The sequence below is a fragment of the Dipodomys merriami genome, unplaced genomic scaffold (assembly GCF_024711535.1).
Source record: "Dipodomys merriami isolate MVZ:Mamm:240054 unplaced genomic scaffold, mDipMer1.0.p SCAF_3, whole genome shotgun sequence".
NCBI classification, from domain to species: Eukaryota; Metazoa; Chordata; class Mammalia; order Rodentia; family Heteromyidae; genus Dipodomys; species Dipodomys merriami.
The window spans coordinates 90,397,227-90,422,305 of record NW_027204492.1 but is presented as its reverse complement, the minus strand read 5'-3'; positions in this window follow the sequence as shown (position 1 = coordinate 90,422,305).

The following is a 25,079-nucleotide window of genomic DNA, read 5'->3' as shown; positions in this document are numbered from 1 at the left end:
ATGTGTATGTACATCTATTTATATAATACACACATGCACACTCACAGACACACACAGACATACAGACATAGACACATACATACACACATATCACATAAATTATATGCCTCAATGCATTATATGCCTCATTGGCATTTCTAAAGAACCACTTTTTTGTTCACTGATTGCTCTATTGTTTCCTTTTTCTACTTCATTTCTATTCCTTTTTACTTTTTGGTGCTTACTTTGAGTTTATTGGCACTTCCTTTTCCTTCTTCCTTATAATGGAAACTTCCACAGTTTTAGGCATGAAATACACTTTTTTTTGGTTGTTTAAACTTTTTTGAATTAAAAATATTTACATTTCTTTGTTCTTTTACTTATGTTTTGAGATCCCTTAATGAGTTACAAGTTGTCTAATTTCCACCAGCACCCAGTTACAACAAGCAAATGAATCTACATAACTATTAAAATTTGTCTATAAAATGAGTAAGCATGTTTACAATTTGTCTACCTTTGTAATGGAGTCAGGAAGAGCTCTAAGAAATTGGGGTCTGGAAAGCATGAGAAACAAAATTTTAATGTCAAAAGTTTTAATAAATCATACCAACTTCCCCACCCCAAAAAATAAAAGCAAAGCAAAAAAAGACAAAGCATAATCAAGCAAACAAGCAAGAAATAAGAAACCGCCTGATCCAGGTGTTGGTGATTGATCCTGGGCTCTGTTGGCTAACACCTGTAATCCTATCTACTCAGGAGTCTGAGATCTGAGGATCATGATTAAAAATGAGCCCGGGAACAAAGTGTGAGATTCTTACCTCCAATTAACAAGAAAAAAAAAACTGTAAGTGGAGGTGTGGTTCAAGTGACAGAATGTCAGTCTTGGATGAAAAAGCCAAGTGAAACCATAAGGCATTAATTTCAAGCCCCAGTACTGGCACCATAAAAAATATCATCTGAGAAGCATAGAACTATAAATTATTAAGGTGTAAAGGAGTGATAATAAACAGCAATCAAAGCAAAAGGCAAACATCAAAGAGGTGGGCCTGAAGTGATTCTAATTTTAGGAGTATTCTGTACAGACATGTGGTTCTATGCACATCAGGGCATATGTACACAAGATGATAGGTAAAGTGTTTACAATAGCAGGAAATTGAAAATAATACTATTTTCCATCAACAGAAAAGAAAGGATAAAATCTAGTTTAATTATATAATGAAATAAGTGATCACAATTGAAATGGTTAACTACAGCTAAATATACAGCTAAATTCCAAATAATTTATAAGAAGGTACTAGAACTAATAGTTGAAATTAAGAAGATGAATCCTCAGTATCCAAAAAAACAATTGTATGTCCATATTTAAGAATGACCAAGAATGAAGAGAGGAATGGGGAGGATGCAGTCAAAATACTCAAATGTGCTGTACATACATAGATACTATGTTTAAAATCTGTTCAAAAGAAAAATCTCTGATTTATACTCATTCATCTCTATGGGATGAATTCTCCTCCCATAGCTAAATTGAAGCTACCAATGTAATGTCACTGAACACAGAACTGATAAGAAACCTGCACAAGTCAGATGCCCCTCACACTTGTAATCCTAGCTACTCAGGAGACTGAGATCTGAGGATCAAGACTAGAAGCCACCGTGAGCAGGAAAGTCTGTGAAACTCTTATCTCCAATAAACTAATCAGAAAAAGCTGGAACTGGCACTGTGGCTCAAGTGGTAGAATGCTAACCTGGAGCATTAAGAAGCTCAAGGACAGTGCTCAGGCCTAGAGTTGAAGCCCCAGGACAGGCCAAAAAGAAAAAAGAAAGAAACACACAAAATAAGTTCTCATGAGCTAGTATACAAGTGGTTTAGTGCATCACTGGCAAGATGTAACAATGTGGATGAATTTGACCAATTTTAGTGTTTAGTTATCAAGAAAGAAAAAAAATAAGCTACCTAAGTAAGATCTAGTGGTTTAACTAGAGTATTTATCCAAGTGGATTAAAAGAGAAAGAAAAAAATAAATATAATTCTATTCATACAAAATTCAAAAAAGACAAAACTAAATTAAAGAGTAGATCTATTTTTCAAAGAGGAAAGCAACAGGCTGGGAATGTGGCTTACTGGTAGAGTGCTTGCCTACATGCATGAAGCCCTGGGTTCGATTGCTCAATACCACATGCACAGAAAAAGCTGGAACTGGCATTGTGGCTCAAGTGGTAGAGTGCTAGCCTTGAACAAAAGAAGCTCAGGGACAGTGCTCAGGCCCTGAATTCAAGCCCCAGTGAAGTACCCAGTTTTGGATGCCGCCTCACAGACCACCAGAGACCACGATCAATGCAAACAGCAAAGAGTCATTTATTGCAAGCTCAAGCTTAGTCCTCCTCGCACTCGGTAACCAGTGACGCTAAGAGGCCCCGAGCACAAAATCAGCATAGTTTTTATAGTATTGAACAAACAAGTTCACAAGTTCATGGGGGTTCCACATAAGCAGTTACATGATTGGTTAAAAATTGCGTAGTACTGAGGTTTGAGTCCACCCTGACCACACTTCCCTTTTTCTGTTGGAACACTTGGGCAATTGCTCTGTTTCTTAAGGGTGGGCAGGGTTGGTGGCAACCTGCGTTTTTTTTGAGAACTGTTCCTCTTTGGGGGTATTCTGAGGGCATCACAGCTACAGGTTGGTGGGGTTAATCTTAAAATGGAGTTACTTTAGCTCTTCACCAGGACTGGCAAAAAAAGGAAAGCAATATGAATGACAAAGGTAAAACAAAAGGAATTAAGACATACTAAAAAACAAGATAGTCATTTTCCCAAGGTGGGGGTTGAGGGAGAGGGGAAAAGGAGTAGAGAGGATAATAGATTATCATCACAAGTACTGCACAATCAGCTGTTGGCAGGTTTCTCTTTGTTGACCTGTGGCATGTTTACACAATGTCTGTTTTACAGCAAGTTGCAAGGCCATATATTTAAGTTTTATGCAATTTTCTCCTGGTTATATTGCACAATATTTTTCCATGATGAAAGGGTTTCTTTTGTCAAAAGGGTGCTATAAAGGTTCAAGGAGCTTTTCTAACTACCACCAGGAGAGCTAGGAACTGGCTCTCATAATAAGTCACTTAAGGGATTCTTTCAACTAAATTTCCTCAATTCCCACCAGATACATGAAAACTTTTAGAGTTAATGGTAAGTTTCTTATAAAACCCAAAGAATCAGAAAGCAAAAGCCAAAATATCTTACTTATTTTCAGAGTTACCTATTAACCTAGTAACACATATTTAGTTTATACTTTGTTTCAATTAGTGTGGAAAGAGTGGAGAGGCTACCTCTTCTATCCTTATTTAAGGGAGGGGGTAACAATGTTTGACAACAAATGAACTCAGTACCTTACATGTGTAACTGTAACTCTTCTGTCCAGCACCTTGACAATAAAATTAAATTAAAAACATAAATACAACCTATCTTTATTCTTTTCATACTTAAAAGAAAAAAGTCTGCATATAACCAAATCAATGCGATATAATCTAAAAATGAAAATTGGAATTTATCCCCTCAGTCCCCACCCCATCATAGTCCATCCTTATGACTTTGCTTTTAGCTTCTTCAGGAAATGATTACTCTCTCACATTATCTTCTGTTGCCACATTGTGTTCACCTTGCCAATCAGGGTGTGAGTACCTTGAGGTATTATCCAACACTGTATCCATGACACTTAGAAAACCACTAGTCCACACACACTTTAGTAAGACAATGGAACAGGAACATTTCATCACCCCCCCCCCCCCCGCCACACACACACAACACATACCTGTAGGAACCAAGAAGTTCAAAGTCCTAGCATCTTGTTGGAATACAAAAAAAATTAAAATATTGATAGAGGGCAAAAAGAAGAGTTTTATTTCATCCACATCATGCTTCCTCCAAGGCAACACACATGGCTGGGAAGCTCACTCCATCTGCTCTTGCACCTCTGAGAAAAAATCAGGAGTCAAGGGTTTTTCTGAGCAACATTGCTTTGGAAGAGTCATTCAAAAAAATCCCATCCCACTCCCACTGTATTATCCAAGAAGTAACTGAAAACATTATTTCAAGAAATACTTGTACTCATTCATTGAAGAGTTGTTTACAACAATTTACATGCAGAAACAATCCAAGTTCCTTATACTTGCTTTCTTAACTAGCATTTTGTGATTATATTTCTAATTAAGAGTTTCATTTTATCTCACACTTTCAAAAGTAATATTTCAAGTAAAAAGTTTATATGGAATTTGTATACTAATTTTATTTCTATTTAAAAACAATATATGTCTTTCCATCCAAATAAATATCTCTTTCAATTCTGTATCTTTTCAAATTTTATTATTTATTTTATTTATATTTGTATTTGACTTGTTCTTTTTTATTTTTAATTTTATTTTATTTTATTTGAGAACATACTGTACAGAGGGGCTACAATTACATGGGCAGGATAATGCATACATTTCTTACCAAGCATTGCAGCCTCTTCCTTTGTTTACCCTTCACCTCCCTTCCCAGCCTCCCCCCTCCCCCCACCCAATTATACCCCCCTTCCCCCCACACACCGACATTGTATAATACAACAGGATTTTTTCTTTTGTTTTATTAATAAAGTTAAGTACATATAGATCGATATATCATCATTTTGCAATTAATTCTACAACCACTTTTGTCAAGTAGAAGTCTCAAGTACAGGAAACTAAAAGCTGCACAGATTAAAATAGTCTATAGAAGCCAGGCACTGGTGGCTCACACCTGTAATCCTAGCTACTCAAGAGTCTGAGATCTGAGAATCACGGTTCAAAGCCAGCCTGAGCAAAAAGTCACTGTGAGTCTCTTAACTCCAATTAACAATTCAAAAACTGAAAGTGGCTCTGTGGCTCAAAGTGGTAGAGGGATAGCCTTGAGCCAAAAGAAGCTCAGGGACAGCACAAGTGACAAAAAAATGGTCTGTAGAAGCTATATACTAAAAATAATTCCCAGATAATGAGAAGTCTCTGTTTTAAACAGGGAAGGGTGAGTCCAGAGGAAGATGGCAGAGCAGAAGCTGGGGACTAAACAACTCTCACTTAGAAAACAGTTTTATTGTTCCAGTGGAAAATCTAAGGCTAGAGAGTAACACCAAGTATGCAATGATAGTACAGAGTTTGGCCAGAAAGAAAAAAATTCAGGGAGCTTGGTTAAGGAGACAAATTTGAGCATTCACCATGGCAGTGGCAGGTACCTGCTGCCGCTGCCACTGCCATATCAACAGAGAGAGCCCAGGAAAAAGGTACCAGAGGCAGTGTGGAAGCAGATTCTACTCACCCCAGCAAGAACTTGTCAAGGAGCAGAAATCTTCACCCTACTGACCACAGACAGTGGCAGACCATGGACTGCCCAGAAATGAAGGGAAAGGAGTGAGTACCCCATAGACAACCTCACTCCTTTTCACAGAGCAGCAGTGGGAAGGTAGCCCCTCCCACACCAAGTGAGAAGAACCCCATCTTTGACACTGAAAAAGGCCTGGCCAGAGCAGCTAACACATAATTCAGGCCTTGGAAGAAGACAATAGGAGACATTCAACAGGTCAAAGGAACCTGACTTGCAGGACTCAGCTCTACCCCTGGGGAAAGTTGCCCTTCTCAAGCAAGGCAGCTGCATAAGGGTGGGCCAAGTGTCCTCTGTAGGTAAACAGAACCAGAGGCTGCCTAACCCTTCTACAGCACTGAGCAGCAACTCCAGCTGCTGTAGTGTAAAAGAAAAAATTGGAAATTTGTTACACATAAATCCTGAGAATGGCTCCAGGCTGGGCTGCCTGAGTCTCTCAGGAGCTAGCCCATCAGGATAAAGCTACTGATTGCTGACAGACCACAGCCCTACCTACAACTTAGCTCCCTCACAGCAACTCTGATCTAGAAGAAACAGTCACCTCCCTCTTTTGAGATACTGAAAGCAGATTGCCCTCCCACTGAACTAGCTTGGAAGGAGGGTCATAAAGTCCCTGGTAAGGTGGAGCTTTGTTCTGCCTGCTCAAACAAACTGATTTAAGAAACCAATCAAGCCAGAGGAAAACCAAACACCACAAGCAGACCAGAGACTCCAACAAGAGACTGGTTATGTACACAGGGGAGACAGAAGATCCCCACTCCCCCCCCCAAAAAAATCAAAGAACTCTTTTCCACCTAATTTTTATTATTTTTTATTGTTTTCTATTTTTTCATCATTTTTATTTTAGCGTTGTTTTTTGTTTTGTTTTTATTCTCTTTATACTATTCTCCCTTATGGTCCTTTTTGTTTTTTGCTTTACTCAATTGTTGTTCTGTCCTTCCCTAGATATATACACCTGTCTTTGATTATTAGACCTTCTCCTACATTGTGTGCATACTTAATTCAGATATCGATTACTCAATTCACAAACTCAATCTTAACTTCTTTATAGGATTTTTCTTTATACTCATAATTTTTAAGTGTTTCATTTTTAAATTTTTTATTTTGCATTTTTCCTTTTTATTTATCTCTCTTCTCCTTTCCTTCTATCCTTTTCCTCTCTCTGAATTTAGGTTATATTCCCTCTCTCCCTTTTACTCCCTACATTCCTCTAATCTTATTTTCTCCTCACAATTCTCCCTAAATCTTCCTTCTTTGATTTTCTTAGTCCAATGATCCCTACTTGCTTGTTGTTGAAAGAGATTGTATACTGTTGAACTAGATTGTATCTGTACCCATTTTGACTGCATCAAAAAATCTGTGCAGCTACAGGGATCTGGTTGATGTTTGCCTTAAAACAGTGTTCTAGCACTGAATTGGTTTTGGTTTCATATCCAAATGGGCAGAACAAGCCAGAGAAACACAAGAAAAATTGTAAGTCCAGATATCTCAACTCCCACTCATGATAATCAGGCAACAGAGCAGTTAATGAATAATCCAGAGAACAGTTCCCAAAATGCTCTACAAACACTACTGGTAAACTTGCTGTATGAAAAGATTGAAACCCTGCAAAGTGCTTTCTGTGAGTGTGATAGGGAAATGTATGAGCATGATGAGGATAACCAATGATTAATACAGGAATTTTGCCAATGAGATGAGGCTAATAAAAGATTAATTGAGGGTTAGTAAGGTGGCTCAGTGGCAAGAGTGCTTGCCTTGCATGCATGAGGCCCTGGGTTCGATTCCTCAGCACCACATAAACAGAAAAAGCTGGAAGTGGAGATGTAGCTCAAGTGGTAGAGTGCTTGCCTTAAGAAGAAATGCTGAGGGACAGCACAAAGGCCCAGAGTTCAGGCCCTATCACCGATCAAAAAAAAAAAAAGATTAATTGAGGAATTGCATGGGTGGGATGAGAAAAAACAAAGATTAATAGATGCATTCATATCTGAATAAAACAATCAAGAACAGGGATCCACAACAGACAGATATCACTAGAAGTCCAACTTAGTAAGCACAGGAGCAAAGAAAAGAAGAAAAATGTAGGAAAGCAAATGCATCTCTCTATAATAATCATAAATATTAATGGGTTCAATTCACCAATCAAAAGAAAAAAAACTGCAAATTGGATCAGAAAACAAGACCCATCCATTGTTACCCTCAAGAGACCCACCTTACAGACAAACATAAAAACAAACTCTGAGTGAAGGGATGGAGAAACATCTACCATGCAAATGCTTCCAGCAAGAAAGCAGAAATTGCAGTCCTGATACCTGACAAAATAAACTTTTCATTAAAATCAATACAAAAAGACACTACATTAATATAGAGAACAATCCAAGAAGAGGATATTACTATTATCAACTTAAACTCCACAAACATTGGTGCACCCAAATATGTTAGGCAAATACTCTCAAACTTACAGAATAAAATAGATCCAAATGCAATAATACTAGGAGACTTTAATACTCCACTCTCACCAAGGGACACATCTACCAACCAGAGGATTGGCAAAGAAGCCACTGTATAAAGTGTTACCATATTTCAAGCAGAACTAATTGACATCTACCAAGTTTTCCACCCCAAAATGACACATTACACATTCTTCTCAGCAGCTCATGGAACTTTCTCCAAAATAGACCATATCATAGTTCATACAAGGAATTTAAGCAATACAAGGAGATTGACATAATCCCCTGTATTCTATCTGACCACAGTGGAATCAAGCTATTTCTTAATAACAAAGCATACCATAGAAATTACTCAAATACATGGAAATTGAACTGCACACTTCTGAGCAACACCTGGGTCACAGAAGAAATTAGAACCTGAGCAACACCTGGGTCACAGAAGAAATTAGAGAAGAAATTAAAAAGTTCCTACAATTCAATGAAAATGAAGACACATCACAAAGAAACCTCTGGGATGCAGCAAAAGCAGTCCTGAGGGGAAAATTTATTGCTCTCAGTGCACACATCAAGAAAACAGAAACAGACCAAGTAAATAATCTCACGTTGCAACTAAAACTACTAGAAAAATATGAAAAAATTGGACCTAAAGTGACTAGATGGAGTGAAATAACCAAAATAAGAGTTTAAATTAACAAGATAGACTAAAAAATTATAAATAAAATTAATAAAACAAAAAGCTAGTTTTTTTTTAATTGTATTTTATTTTATTTGGGAACATACTGTACAGAGGGGCTACAATTACATGGGCAGGATAATGCATACTTTTCTTACCAAGCATTGTAGCCTCCTCCTTTGTTTACCCTTCACTTCCCTTCCCCGCCTCCCCCCTCCCCCCACCCAATTTTACCCCCCTCCCCCCACCCAATTATACCCCCCTCCCCCCTCCACACCGACATTGTAAACCTGGTTTTGACATGACATTTTGTACTTCTCATTGTTGCAACAGGTCCACCAGAATCCTTAAACGACTTGTTTGTCCCCATCTACTCCACATGTTATACTGACATCAAATATAATGAAAGCGGGGGTTACACTGTGTGGGAGGGACATACAAAGCAACAAAGAAATAATCTTGTAAATGCGTTAGAAACACATGCATGAAAGAAACGAAAACATTAAAATACTTATTTAAGGGTTCATTTTCCTAACATCACATTATCTGACCTTTTCCGCTTGACTCATACCTATACTAGATATTGCAAATAAGGGAAACCATGGGACCTATGCTTCTTTGGGCCTGGCTTACTTCACTTAATATAATTTTTTCCAAACCTTTCCATTTCCTAACAAATGGGGAAATGTCATTCTTTCTGATGGAGGCATAGAATTCCATTGTGTATATATACCACATTTTCTTGATCCATTCATCTACTGAGGGGCATCTGGGTTGGTTCCATATCTTAGCTATGGTAAATAATGCTGCAATAAACATAGTTGTGCTGGTAGCTTTAGTGTGGTCTTGTTTGTAAACATTTGGGTAAATGCCCAAAAGTGGGATTGCTGGATCATAGGGGAGATCTATGTGAAGTCTTTTGAGGAACCTCCATACTGCTTTCCAAAGTGGTTGAACAAGTTTACATTCCCACCAACAATGAAGTAAGGTTCCTTTCTGTCCACATCCCCTCCAGCATCTGTTGTTGTTAGAGTTCTTGATTTTTGCTGTTCTAACTGGAGTGAGGTAATATCTCAATATTGTTTTGATTTGCATTTCTTTTATGGCTAGGGATGTTGAGCATTTTTTCATGTGTCTATTGGCCATCCTTGTTTCTTCTTCAGAGAAGCTTCTCTTTAAGTCTTTCGCCCACTTATTTATTGGGCAGTTGATTCTTTGAGGATTTGTTGTTGGGTGGTTTAATTTTTTGAGTTCCAAGTATATTTTAGATATGAGACCCTTGTCCGTTGTATGGCTAGTAAAGATCTTCTCCCAATTGGTGGGCTTTCTATTGATCTTGCCAGCTATGTCATTTGCCCTGCAGAAGCTCTGCAATCTTATGCAATCCCATTTGTCCAACCTTTCTTTGATTTGTTGTGCTTCCGGGTCTCTATTCAGAAAATTTCGGCCTGAGCCAAGGAGACCTAGGGTTTCTCCTATTCCATCCTGTAATGTTTTCAGAGTGTCTGCTTTGACTCCAAGTTCTTTGATCCATTTGGAGTTGATTCTGGTGCAGGGTGATATATAAGGATCTAGCTGTAGTTTTCTACATGTAGTTAACCAATTTTGCCAGCACCATTTACTGAAGAGGCTGTCTTTCTTCCATTCTATTGTTTTAGCTTCCTTATCGAAGATTAGATGGCTATAGGTCTGTAGGTTCATTTCTGGGTTTTCAATTCTATTCCATTGGTCCTGAGGTCTGTTCTTATGCCAATATCAAGCTGTTTTGATTACTATGGCTTTATAGTAGAGTTTGAAATTTGGTATTGATATTCCTCCAGCAGTGCTCTTTCCGTTGAGGAGCGTTTTTGCTATTCGGGGTCTTTTATTGTTCCATATGAATTTTTGGACTGCCTCCTCTATTTCCTTGAAGAATGAGGGTGGAATTTTGATAGGTATCGCGTTGAATTTGTAGATAGCCTTGGGAAGTATTGCCATTTTCACGATGTTAATCTTGCCAATCCAGGAGCATGGGAGGTTTTGCCATTTTTTAAGTTCTGGGTTGATTTCCTTTTTCAAGATTTTAAAGTTTTCATCATAGAGGTCCTTCACTTCTTTGGTTAAGTTAATTCCTAGGTATTTTATTTTTTGTGGGGCTATTACAAATGGAGTTGCTTTCCTAATTTCAGCCACACTTTTCTCATTGTTGGCATATAGAAAAGCCATTGATTTTTGGGGATTAATTTTATAACCTGCTACTTTGCCAAAGTTTTGAATCAGCTTGAGTAATTTGGGAGTGGAGTCTATGGGATTCTTTAAATACAAGATCATGTCATCTGCAAAGAGGGAGAGTTTTATTTCTTCTTTCCCTATTTGGATCCCCTTTATGTTTGCATCTTGTCTTATTGCTGTAGCTAGGCATTCTAATACTAGATTGAAGAGAAGTGGAGAGAGTGGGCATCCTTGTCTTGTTCCTGAGTTAAGAGGAAATGGCTTTAGTTTTTCACCATTGAGTATAATGCTGGCTGTAGGTTTGTCATATACAGCCTTTATTGTATTGAGGAATGTTCCATGGATTCCTAATTTTTCCAGAACCTTCATCATAAAGGGGTGTTGGATCTTGTCAAATGCTTTTTCTGCATCTATTGAGATAACCATGTGGTTCTTATTCTTGCTCCTGTTGATGTGATGAATAATATTAATTGATTTGCGTATATTGAACCAGCTTTGCATCCCTGAAATGAATCCTGTTTGATCATGGTGTATGATTTTTTGGATGAATTGTTGAAGTCGATTGGCCAAAATTTTGTTGAGAAGTTTTGCATCAATGTTCATCAAAGAAATGGGTCTGTAGTTCTCTTTCTTTGATGAGTCCCTGCCTGGTTTGGGGATGAGGGTTATGATGGCTTCATAGAATGTGTTCGGTAGTGAGCTTTCTCTTTCAATTTCATTGAAGAGTTGGAGGAGTATTGGTGTGAGCTCTGCTTTGAAGGCCTTGTAAAATTCCGCTGTAAAACCATCTGGTCCTGGACTTTTCTTAGCTGGGAGGTCTCTTATTGCTGTTTCTATTTCAATGCTTGATATGGGCCTGTTAAGCTGGTTTAACTCATCTTGGTTTAGTTTTGGCATGTCAATATTTGCTAGGAAAAGGTCCATTTCTGTCAAGTTCTCAAACTTATTAGCATAAAGTTTTGAGAAGTATTCCCTTATAATGTTCTGAATCTTGGTTGTTTCCGTGGTGATGTTTCCATTCTCATCTCTGAGTTTATTAATTTGGGTGTGTTCTCTCCTTTTTCTGATAAGGTTTGCTAAGGGTCTGTCAATTTTGTTAAGTTTTTCGAAGAACCAACTCTTTGTTTTGTTGATTCTTTCTATAGTTTTTTTGGATTCTAATTCATTTAATTCTGATTTAATTTTGATTATTTCTTTCCGTCTACTGGATTGGGGTTTATCTTGCTGCTCTTTTTCAAGGAGGTTTAGATGTGTCATTAAATTGTTAGTTTCAGATCTCTCCAATTTGTTGATGTAGGAGCTCAGAGCTATAAACTTGCCTCTGAGTACTGCCTTTGCTGTGTCCCAGAGGAGCTGGTAATTTGTGTGTTCATTTTTGTTGAATAGCATGAACATTTGAATTTCCTTTCTAATCTCTTCCATGACCCACTCATGATTCAGCAGTGTGTTGTTCAGCCTCCATGTGATACCAGACTTTCTTTGGTGGCTTTTGGTGTTGAGTTCTAATTTTATTCCCTTGTGGTCAGAGAGAATGCAAGGTATAACTTCAATGTTTCTGAATTTAGACAAGTTTGCTTTGTGGCCTAAAATGTGGTCTATTTTAGAAAACGTTCCATGTACTGCTGAGAAGAACGTGTATTCTGATGCTGCTGGGTGAAATGTTCGGTAAATGTCTGTTAAGTCTAGTTGATCTATGCAGCTGTTTAGATCTGCGGTTTCACTGTTGAGTTTTTGCCGAGTTGATCTATCTAGTGGGGAGAGTGGTGTGTTAAAATCCCCAACAATTAATGTCTTTGGATCTATATGGGATTTAAGGGGGAGTAGTGTTTCTTTGATAAATTTGGGTGCTCCATTGTTTGGCGAATAGATATTTAGAATTGTAATATCCTCCTGAAGGAGAGATCCTTTAATTAGTATGTAGCGACCTTCTTTATCTCTTCTCACGAATTTTAGTTTGAAGTCTATTTTATCTGATATTAGGATTGCAACTCCCGCCTGTTTATGAGGGCCGTTTGCTTGGTAGATTTTGTTCCAGCCTTTAACCTTGAAAATATGTTTGTTTTTACGGGCAAGATGTGACTCCTGCAGGCAGCAGATAGAAGGGTCTTGTTTTTTAATCCAACTAGATAGTCTATGTCGCTTAATTGGAGAGTTCAGTCCGTTAACGTTAAGAGATAGGACTGAGAGATATTTGGGGGTTCCTGCCATGTTATCCACCTTCTTGGGGGCTGTGAAAACTGGGTTCTTCCTAAGGTTCTTGGATTCTCAGTTTGGGTGCAGTTTCTTGGCCTTTGTTGCGTTCTTGTTGGTTTTCTATGTGTAGGACATCTTTAAGAATCTTTTGCAGGGCTGGTTTGGTGGAGATGTATTGTTTCAATTTTTCTTTGCGATGGAAGGTTTTTATTTGGCCTTCAGTTATGAAGGAGAGTTTAGCTGGGTACAGTATTCTTGGTTGATAGTTGTTTGTTTTTAGGGCATGGCATACGTCATTCCAGGCTCTTCTTGCTTTGATTGTCTCCCCTGAGAAATCTGAGGTAATTCTAATTGGTTTCCCTTTATAGGTGATTAACCTTTTCTCCTTGACAGCTTTAAGGATCTTTTCCTTGGTCTGGGTTGATCCTGTGTGGATTATAATGTGACAGTGGGATGTCCTATTCTGGTCTGGTCTATTTGGGGTTCTAAAAGCTTCTTGTATCTGAATAGGCCTATCTTTTTGTATGTTTGGGAAGTTCTCTGCTAGGATCCTGTTAAACAAATTTCCTAGACCATTAACTTCTGTTTCTAGGTGCTCCTCTACACCCATTATCCTTAGATTGGGCCTTCTGATGGTGTCTTCCAGGTGTTGGATAGACCTATCATATTTCTTGGACTTGTCTTGGATGGTTGTATGTTCTTTCTCTATAATATCTAGGCTGTCTTCAATCCCTGAGATTTGATCTTCTGCATCGTCTAACCTGCTGTCAAGACTCTCTACTTTGTTTTTTTATCTCTTTTCCTTCTAATTGGTCAGCTTTGATGGCTTCAAGTTCTTTGTTGAAGCTCTGTTTTAGGTCTTGTATGAATTTCTTTACTTCCTTAATTTGGTGTTCAGTGTTTGTTCTCAAATCACTTAGTTGATTGGTTATGGTTTCTTTGGACTCCCATTCCTTCTGTTGGGTTCCATTCAGCATTCCCTTTGTGGTCTCCCTGACTTCCTTCAGCTCTTTGTTAATGGATTCCATGAATGTCTTTAGTGATCTTTGTGTATTCTCTACCTGGTCTCTTAATTCGTGAATTACTCTTTGATTAGTTTCCTCCCTTCTGTGGGATTCCTGCAGTTCTCTTTGAGTGTTCTCTGCCTGCTCACGCCATTCCTCCCTTTCTCTTTGGGTATTCTCAAGTTGTTCACGCAAATCCTGTATCAGTTTTTGAGAAGCTTCCTCACGCTTATGATATTCCTGTATAAACTTCTGGGATGCCTCCTCTCTCTCCCTATCACGCTCATACAGAGTCCTTTGTACATTGTCAAACTTCTCATTTATCATGTTTGCTATTAGTGTTTGTAGAGCTATTTGGGAACTCTCCTCTGGATTATTCTTTATCTGTTCTAATCCCTGATTATCAAGGTTGGGAATTGAGATACCCGAATTTGCCATTTTTCTTGTGTTTTTCCGGCTTACTCGGCCCATTTGAGATAAAGATTGCACCAGTTTTGTGCTAGAACACTATCTTAAGGCAACCATCAACCAAAGTTTGCATTTGTACAGTCAATAGTCTACAGATACAATCTAGTTCAACAGATACATCTATTCAACATCAAACGACTATATGTTAAAGGACTTCGAACCGCAGAAAAGAATTTGGAAAACCAGAAATTATTAGGATTAGGGAGAGATGTGGGTAAAAAATAGGAATAGATTGGTGTGGGGAGGCACAGGGAGAGTTAACTATGTCCTAATCACAATGCAGGAAATGAGTTGGGTAGGATGCAAGTAGAGAGAGAGAGAAAAAGAAGAGACGGAAAGGGGAATAAAGAGAGACCAGAAAAAGAATAGAAACGTAAAAATTAATGTTATTATAGAGGTTAAAAGACCGTCTATTTAGAGAGGAATGTGAATATGTTCAGAGAAGGGGAGGGACATAGAGGAGATGTGAAAAGCTTTAAGAATGGGAACGGGAGAAGAAAAGATCAGAATTTCAGTAGAGCTAGATAAAAAACAAAAAGATAATTAAGAAAGAAAGAAAAAGAGAAAGAAGACAAGAAAAGAAAGGAAAACTCTCATTCACGTATTCCTAAAATAAAAATTATAAGATGAGAAAAAAAAAGTTACTGGAAAACAATTATTTTTTCAGAAGAGGCAAAAATTAAAGATTAATAAAGTTTTAGAAGGGAAAAAAATTTATATATATATATATATATGGTAACAAAAAACAAAAAACAAGCAAAAAAAAAGAAAAGAAGAAGAAGAAGGAAAAAAGAAAAAAAAGTCTTTTGATTTTTTTTTTGGGGGGGGAGGAGTGGGAAGAATCCTGTATCTCCCTTTTGTCTGCAACCAGTCTCTTGTTGGAGTCTCTGGTCAGCTTGAGGTCCTGTGGCTTGATTGGTTTCTTAAGTCGGTTGGTTGGAAGAGGCAGAAAAATGCTCTGCTTTACCCAAGATTTTGAGATCCCCCTCCCAGGTTAGTTTTCTGGGAGGGTGGTCTGCTTTGAGAGTCACAAAAGAGGGGGATGTGGTGATGAGGCTAGGTTCTGGGTAGAGTTGAGGCCTTTCAACAAACAGTAGCTTTTCCCTGGGGCTATTTTGTGATAAAGCTCACAGCGCCCAGCCTGGAGCCATTCTCAGGGTTTCTGTTTTTCAATTGATTGTGGTGGCTGCTAGAGGGAGGGGCAGCCTCTGGCTCTGGTTACCCAGTGAGGGAAGGCACTCCGATGGCTGGCGCCTGAGCTGGGTGGCTTTTCCCTGGATGGAGCTGAGTCTGGCAGGTCACTTCGCCGTTAAGTTCTTGTGACCTGCTAAATGACTCATTTTATTCCAAGGCCTGAGCTGGAGCTAGCAGCTCCTCCGAGCTTTGTCGGTATCCAAGATGGAGATCACTGGTGCTGGGGGGGAGGGGTGGCCTTCCCTCCTCTGCTCCCTGAGGAGTGAGGATGTCGGGCTTGTACTCACGCCGAGTCTTGGATCCTGGGTCGTCTCTGGTCTGCAAACAGCAGGATGAAGATGTTCGCTCCTTGTCGGTTCTTGTTGGTGTTGAGTAGAATCCACTCGTCCGCTGCGTCTGGCTCCTTTGTCCCCGACTCTCTGTGTCTCAGGTATGACTCCGCGGTCACAGCTGCGGCCCCGCTGCCGCCGGAGCGGCAGCTGGTGCGTTTCCTTGGCTTCCCCTCTCTTGTCTAACTCTCTGTCCTGTGATGACACACTTGGTGTGATTCTCTGGCTTAGGACTGTTCACTGGAACTCTACAACTCCTTTCTATGCGAGAGCTTGTTCAGATTCCAGCTTCTCCTCCGCCATCTTCCCGGAACTCCTCCAAAAAGCTAGTTTTTAAAAAAACAATAAAATTGATGGACCTTTGGAAAGATTAACTAAAAAAAGAAGAGAAGAAACCCAAATCAATAAGATCAGGGATGCCATGGGGAAAATGCAACAAATACCCAAGACATCCAAACAATGATAAAGAATTATGTCCAGAATCTACACTTATTAAGGAAAGAAAACCTAGCAGAAGTGGATGAATTTTTAGAGAAACACAAATTGCCCAAACTGAACCAAGAATAAATAAATCAGTTAAATAAGCCAATATCTAACAATGCAATAGAGGAAGCCATCATAACCCTCATCCCCAAACAAGGCAGGGACTCATCAAAGAAAGAGAACTATAGTCCCACTTCTTTGATGAACATCGATGCAAAACTTTTCAACAAAATTTTGGCCAATCAACTTCAACAACTTATCAAAAAATCATAATCAAACAGGATTCATTTCAGCTATGCAAAGCTAGTTCTATATATACAAAGCAATCATTATAATTCATCACATCAACAAGAACAAGAATAAGAACCACATGATTATTTCAATGGATTCAGAGAAAGCATTTGACCAGATCCAACACCCCTTTATAATGGAAGCTCTGGAAAAACTAGGAATCCGAGAAACATTCCTCAATATAATAAAGGCTGTGTATGACAAATCTACAGCTAGTATTATTCATAATGGTGAAATGCTAAAGTCATTTCCTCTAAATTCAGGAGTGAGACAAGGATATCTACTCTCCATTTCTCTTCAACTTAATAGTAGAATGCATAGCTAAAGCAATAAGACAAGATGCAAATATAAAGGAGATCCAAATGGGGAAAGATGGAGTAAAACTCTCCCTCTTTGCAGATGACATGATCTTGTATTTAAAGAACCCCATAGACTCCACTCCCAAGTTACTTGAATTGATCTGCAACTATGGCAAAGTAGCAGGGTATAAAATTAACCCTCAAAATTGATGGCTTTTCTCTATGCTAATAAGAAGAATGTGGCTGAATTCAGGAAAGCAACTACTTTTGTAATAGCCCCACAAAAAATGAAATACCTAGGAGTTAGCTAAAGAAGTGAAGGACCTCTATGATGAAAAATTTAAAAACCTGATAAAGGAAATTAAAGCAAAACTAAGGAAGTGGAAAAACCTCGCATGTTCCTCGATTGGGAGTAATAACATCATGAAAATGGCAATACTGCCAAAGGCTATCTACAAATTCAATGTGATACCTATCAATAACCCAACTTCATTCTTCAAGGAAATATCAGAAGCCACCCAAAAATTCATATGGAACAATAAAAGACCACAAATAGCAAAAACAATCCTTAGCAGAAAGAACAGTGCTGGAGGAATATCAATACCAAATTTCAAACTCTACTGCAAAGCCATAGTAATCAATACAGCTTGGTACTGGCAGAAGAACAGACCTGAAGACCAATAGAATAGACTCAAAAACCCAGAAATTAACCCACAGACCTATAGCCACCTAATCTTCAATTAGGGAGCAATAAAAATAGAATGGAAGAAAGACAACCTCTTCAGTAAATGGTGCTAGGAAAATTGGTTAAACACCTGTAGAAAACTAGATCCTTATATATCACCCTGCACCAGAATAAACTCCAAATGGATCAATGACCTCGAAGTCAAAGCAGACACCCTGAAGACATTCCAGGAAGGAATAGGAGCCTGGGCTCCTTGGCACAGGCTGAAATTTTCTTAATAAAGACCCAGAAACATAACAAATCTAAGAAAGGTTGGACAAATGGGATTGCATGAAATTGCAGACCTTCTGCATAGCAAAGGACATAGCTAGCAAGATCAATAGAAAGTGCATGGGCTGGGAGAAAATCTTTACTAGCCGCTCAATGGACAAGGGTATCATATCTAAAATATACTTAGAACTCAAACAATTAAATCCCTCAACAACAAATCCTCAAAGGAACAACCACCTGATTACTAAGTGGGCTAAAGACTTAAAGAGAAACTTCCCTAAAGAGGAAATAAGAATGTCCAACAGACAAATGAAAAAATGTTCAACTTCTCTGGCCATAAAAGAAATGTAAATCAAGACAACTTTGAGATTCCACCTCACCCCTGTTAGAATGTCTATAATCAAGAAATCTAATAACAACAGATGCTGGAACGGATGTGGCCACAAGGGAACCATACTGCATTGTTGTGTTATGCCAAGGTCGCAGGACCCCCCACAAGAAGACCACGGAGAGTCAGACTCTACAGCTGTTTTATTTAAATGGGCTGCAGCTCAGGCCTCGTCCTACACTCCATAACAGCAGAGCCTAGGAGGAGAGCCCAGAGCTAAACATTTGCAGGGTTTATAAAGGCACACAACCAACCAGGTGTTTGGATTACCACCACGTGTTGCTTTGCTAGACAGAAACAAGCAACAAGTGGTTACTGCCTCAAAACTTTAACCTTTCATTCCCCTCCCACCCACCCCTTGACCTGTGGTCCTGAGCCACAGTCTTGTGGCTCTGGCCCAAAACTAAACTCCAACAGTTCTTGATCTTGAACGGGTATACCAATAACAATCAGTCCATTTTTCTTTTCCTGAGGCGTATGCGGAGTGGTTGGGTAGGATGCTTGGAAACTTCCAATGTTTCCCCCACGGTCATCCAGGGCAAAGTGGTCAGCCGGTCCAGTGTGGGAGCAGTGGATCCAAGCAGCAATGCCGTCCACCTTAAGGGCAGTGGGTGTAGCCAGTAGCACCATGTAAGGTCCCTTCCACCATGGTTCCAGACATCTCAAGTTATGCCTTTGAACAAACACCCAGTCCCCTGGTTTAAACAAATGGGAGGGTAGGAATAGAAGCAGAATTATAGAATGCTCTAAGCTGGGGCCACATACTCTTATGCACCAGCTGTAAATAGTCAAGCTTACACAGAAATTCAGTATCATCCAAATCAGCAAGTAATTAAAGCCAAGCCGATAGGGTGAATTTCTTATTCTAAACAAGGCAAAAGGAAGGAGCCGGTCTGCACCAGTCTCCAAGGCCTATTTAGTTAAGGCCTCTTTTAGAGTCAGATTCATTCTTTCTACCTGCCCTGAACTCTGGGGTCTATAAGCACAGTGCAATTTCCAATCCATCCCCAGTGCCACGGCTATTCCCTAACTTACTTTTGAGATGAAGGCCGGTTCATTGTCTGACCTGATGTTGGATGGGAAGCCATACCTGGGTAGGATTTCTTCCATGATCTTCTTAGCCACGATGTTCGAGGTGTCATGCTTTGTTGGATAGGCTTCAACCCATCCTGAAAAAGTGTCTACAAAAACTAGCAAATATTTATATCCAAATTTTTCAGTTTTAATTTCTGTGAAGTCTACTTCCCAATACAAACCTGGCCTATCTCCACGGAGGCGAGCTCCTTTTGTAACCGGTTGATTGGGGGCATTAGTGAGCTGACAGGCTTTACAATTTTTAACAATGTCCTCAATGAGTTGATTTTCTTGCCTAATTTTTACTTCTGAGTGTCAGAGCAAGTCCTGCATTCTTCGGTTTCCCATGTGAGAGACCAGATGTATTTTCTTAAGAATCCCCTTGCCCAATCCTTGTGGCAAGATAAGTTTCCCCTCACCAAATTTCCACCAGTCTTTGTTTCCTTCTCTGTCTGGGGGTTTATAGGCCATGGGAATTTTCTTTATCCACTCCACGTCTTCTTGGGAGTACTGAGGCTCAGGAGGCAAAGCTCGTGGCCCTGGGTCTACTAGAGTCAGTACTTCCACTCTAGGCTGGATGGCCGCCTCCTTAGCTGCCTGATTGGCCAAGTTATTTCCTTTGGTTATAGAATCAGTTCCCTTTTGATGGCCAGGGCAGTGCATAATGGCAATATTTGCTGGTTCCCATATGGCCAGGATGAGGCTTAAAATTTCTTGTTTGTTTTTAATAGTCTTTCCCTCAGCTGTCAGCAGTCCCCGCTCTTGGTAAATGGCTCCATGGACATGCACAGTGGCAAAAGCATACCGACTGTCCATGTAAATGTTTAGTCTCTTCCCTTTTCCCATTTGTAGGGCTTTTGTTAGTGCCACTAGTTCTGCTCTTTGTGCAGACTCTTTGTGCTCTTTGTGCTTCTGCCCACACTATCTCAGTGTCTGTGGTGACTGCTGCACCTGTGTACCTTTTTCCCTCTCCAATGAAACTGCTGCTGTCTGTGAACCAGGTATGCTCAGCATGTGATAGTGGTGAGTCCAATAAGTCTGGCCTCTTTTCCTTGGCCCGGTCTCTCTTTTCATGCTCAATTTCATGTTCTCTGTCCTTCCTTTCCTGTCTTTGCTCCTCTGTCTCTCTCTTATTGTAAACCTTTTCCACCACGGCTACTAGATCTCTAATAGACTTTTCACCAAATCTGTCTAGAGCCTGCAACTTTTGCTTTATGTCTGGTGCAGCTTGATTTATATAGGCAAACATAATCATCTGAGCCGACTCCTGGGTCTCAAGATCATACAGGGTATATTGACTAAAAGCCTCCATGAGCCACTCAAGATATGCTGCCAGACTTTCACTTCCTCCCTGTCTAACATCATAAACTTTGGCCATATTAGTAGGATGGCGAGCCGCTTCCTTGAGACCTGCCAACAGAGCCTGCCAGTAGATGAGGAGTCGCTCCTTACCTTCAACCGTATTGCAGTCCCATGTTGGGTGGATCTCAGGAAAATAGGCAGTGATCAGGGCAGGATCCGTGATGGGCACTCCTGTGAGGCCAGGGATATGTTTCCGGGCCGCCTCTCAGATACGGTCTCTCTCTTCGGTGGTAAAAAGGACCTGTAAACGCTGACTGCAATCATCCCAAGTGGGCTAATAAGAGAATCGTTTCAAGCAAACAAATTAAATCCTGGGATTTCTCAGAAAAGGGGGCATTTTGGGTGCACCAATTGTATAGATCACTGGTAGAAAATGGCCAATATTGAAGTTGCTGTTGACCATCCACATCCACAGGACCTACGGCCCATAAGGGAAAAACAGTTGCACTAGAAGGGGGGCTGATCCCACAACGTCGTCGAGTGACTGGCCCCTCAGAAACTTTAAGGGCAGGTGCCGAGGGTTCTATAGCTCCCTCCTCCTCTTGACCATTCTCAGGTTCTGCAAAAGGAACCTGGGAAGGGGAGTATGGGGGAGGAAACATTTCTTCTTCCAAGTTATCTCCCTGAAAAACCAGGGGATACCTTTTCTTTTCCTCTTTCTCAGCTTCTTTTAGTAAGTCTAGGGGGCTAGATAGAGTGGTGCCCATGGTTTCCAGTCCCATCAGTCGTTCAGTCCAAAAAACAATAAAACAGACAAATGACAGGACAAGACAAATTAACAAAGACAGCGCTGTTTTACCTTTGGAGTCTGAGGTCTTGGGGGTCTTTGGGGGGTATCCCAGATGAGCCCCCACTAATATGTTATTCCAAGGTCGCAGGACCGCTCTCCCCTCCTCCCCTCCCCCCCCCCACAAGAAGACCACCGAGAGTCAGACTTTTCAGCTGTTTTATTTAAACGGGCTGCAGCTCTGGCCTTGTCCTACACTCCAACACATCGGAGCCTAGGAGGAGAGCCCCGAGCTAAGGATTTGCAGGTCTTTTTTTTTTAATTTTTATTTTTTTATTGTGAAAATACTGTACAGAGGGGTTACAATTACATGGGCAAGATAATGAGTACATTTCCTATGTAGCCTCCTCCTTTGTTTACCCTTCACATCCCTTCCCAGCCTCCCCCCGCCCCCCCACCCAATCTTTCTCCCCCCCCCCCGCCCCCGGATTTGCAGGTCTTATAAAGGCACACAATCAACCAGGTGTTTGGATTACCACACGTGTTGATTTGCTAGACAGAAACAAGCAACAAGTGGTCACTGCCTCAAACTTTAACCTTTCAGTTGGTGGGAGTGTAAACATGTTCATTTTGGAAAGCAGTATGGAGGTTCCTCCAAAGATTCCACATAGAGCTCCCCTATGAACCAGGAATCCCACTTTTGGGCATTTACCCAAATGATCATAAACAATGCCATACCAAAGCTACCAGCACAACTATATTTATTGCAGCATGATTCACTATAGCTAAGATATGAAACCAACCCAGATGCCCCTCAGTAGATGACTGGATCAAGAAAATATGGTATGTATGTATGTATGTATGTATGTATGTGTGCATACATACATATATATGTGTATATATATGTATGTATGCACACACACACAATGGAATTTTATGCCTCCATCAGAAAGAATGACACTGCCCCATTTATTAGGAAATGGAATGTCTTGGAAAAAATTCTATTAAGTGAAGTAAGCCAGGCCCAAAGAAACATAGGTCCCATGGTTTCCCTTATTTTCAGTAACTAGTATATGTCTAGGACAAGCAAAATAGGTCAAAAGCTATGTACATATGACCAGATAAGATGATTCTAAATGAAATGAACCCCAAGATACACAAGTGATTTTATCTTTCCTGCTGTTGTTTTTAATGTACCATGTGAGTTTTTGTTTCTTTTCTATGTTCTTCCCCCATGGTATAAACCCTGTTTTAACTGTATTTGATTCTGGTGCCCTACATCTTGAATACACATTTTTCTAATTTCGGGAGGGGAAGGGAGATAACATAAAGCTGAAATAAGGATACATGTTGACTCATTGTATCAATGAGATGTACAAGACACTATGTTGAAAACAAACTTTACAACTTTGGGGAGGAGGAGAAGGGAGGAGTTAGGGATTAGGGAGGGAAGGGATGGTATAGGAAAAACAAAGGAGGGTATAACAATGCTTGATAGGAAATGTACTCATTACTTTACTCATGTAACGGTAACCCCTCAGTACAATATCTTTACAAAAGAAAATATATATTACAAGAAAATTAGGGAAGGGAGCATTACCACATTTAATCTTAAAGACTATTTCAGTGGGCAGTAATGTACTTCAATGTGGATGCAAAACAGGAAAGACACTCTAGAAAGTAATCTAAATCTATGGGTAGACGTTGAATATAATTTTCTCTACCCAAACTAATATTGAAGCTTAATTCACAACTTGACAATTTTGATAGGATTTTAAAGAGGTAATTAAGTCATTGTGGTCCTATCCTCATGATGTCATTAATATAATTTCCACAACAGTGGGTATGATATCATTAGAATGGATTGTTATGAAGCATATTTGGCTACCTCGCTTTCATGTGTGTGCTTTTCCCACACGGTGAGTTTACCCATTCCACTTTATCCTAAGATAAAGAGCAAGTAGCTGAGCACATACTAGTACTATGCTCTTGGATTTCCAGACTAATGGGTCAAAATAAACTGCTTTGTAAAGGATTCAGACACAGGTTTGTTATAACAATAGAAAATGGACTAAGATATCTTCCTTCCACCTATTGAAGCATCACCTTCATATCTAAAACAGATTGCCATCCTACTTCTAGGTGAGGTCTTGCTTGCATCTGAAGTGTTCCTTAGTAGATGGCTTCCATTGAACAAATATGAAAACAGGTAAAATATGATATCTTTCCCCTGTTGGTCCCCAAAGGAATACATTTAATGATTCATTACAGGATGTTTTAAGACAGTAAATTCCATATAGAAATAAGAAACCCATTCAGAAGGAAAATTTAATACTCTATTAGAGTTTGGAACTGTTTAAGTACAGTTCTGTTGTTTAAAACAAGTGTTCCAATAACAAAACATACTTAAAATAAGTTGTTACAAGAGAAAGTAAGTTACACCAAGCATAGTGTACACTGGGTCTAACTTTTGAGAGGACATATTAAAAAATAAAAACAGCCTCTTTCTACAGTAGCCCTCTTATACACGTGAATAAAAATATCAAGTTTGCTTTCAGATACTATATCTATGCTTCCTGGGATAACATTTTCAGATCTTTTGATCCCAAATTTGCTCCATACATAGAGCATTTTCTCCAATATTATCAACATAGACACTAAAACAGTAGGTTTTTTAGTACTTGGGGACTACAGAAGACAACATTTCCATACTAATTCAAATCTTAAGGCTCCAATAACCTCTAATTTTATAGTGAATATTCATAAACAGTTGCACTATGTTCAGGGTAATGAAGTGACATTTTAAAATTCATTTTTGATCCCTGGTGGGAAGTATCTCCAGAAATTTAGGAACTAGTCCACCAGAGAGGACACGATTTATGTGTAACAGTTCTAAATTGTTTGGATATTTGTCATGTCTAAGTTGAAAAATTCAAATGAACATTTTGCTACTTCTATAAATCTGATAAAGGAATGTTTTATATTTTGCATTACAAAAAGCATCTTTTGGCATTTTAAGGATAAGTTAACACAATAAGGCTAGATATCTGCTCAAGGAGAGAATAAATACATGAATGTAAAACTCAGTTTGCTACTCTCTGTATGTTCTTATTGGTAACGAGGTATTAGAAGTGAATAGTTGTTACCGTTAGTTTCCTGAAAGACCAAAGAAAACAATTATTTCTTATGGCAACTTTATCTTTAGATAAAATCAACGAACTCATTAAAATATTAAGTATTTACTGCAATTATTATGCAATAAACATTAAGTTGTAGTCAATCCTACATGTATTTCATTTTATTTTCCTTTTCAGGTGTTTATAAAAAATGTTACTTGAATCCAGAATGATCCCATACATCTAAACAAATTATATAATGATAGACAAAATTTACACATATTTTAAAAGAAATATGAAATATTTGAACTGTTATTTCTAGGAATGTGTCAATCAAAATATCCAAATCAAAGTACTGTCTCAAGTAACAGGAGGAAAATCTAAGTCTATTAGCAAGGGATGATATTCAAAGTGGCTTTTCAGTAATGAATATATGACAAAGAATAGAAGAAATGCCCAGTTGCCCATCTTATATACATTCAAATGACTTTCATCAGTGG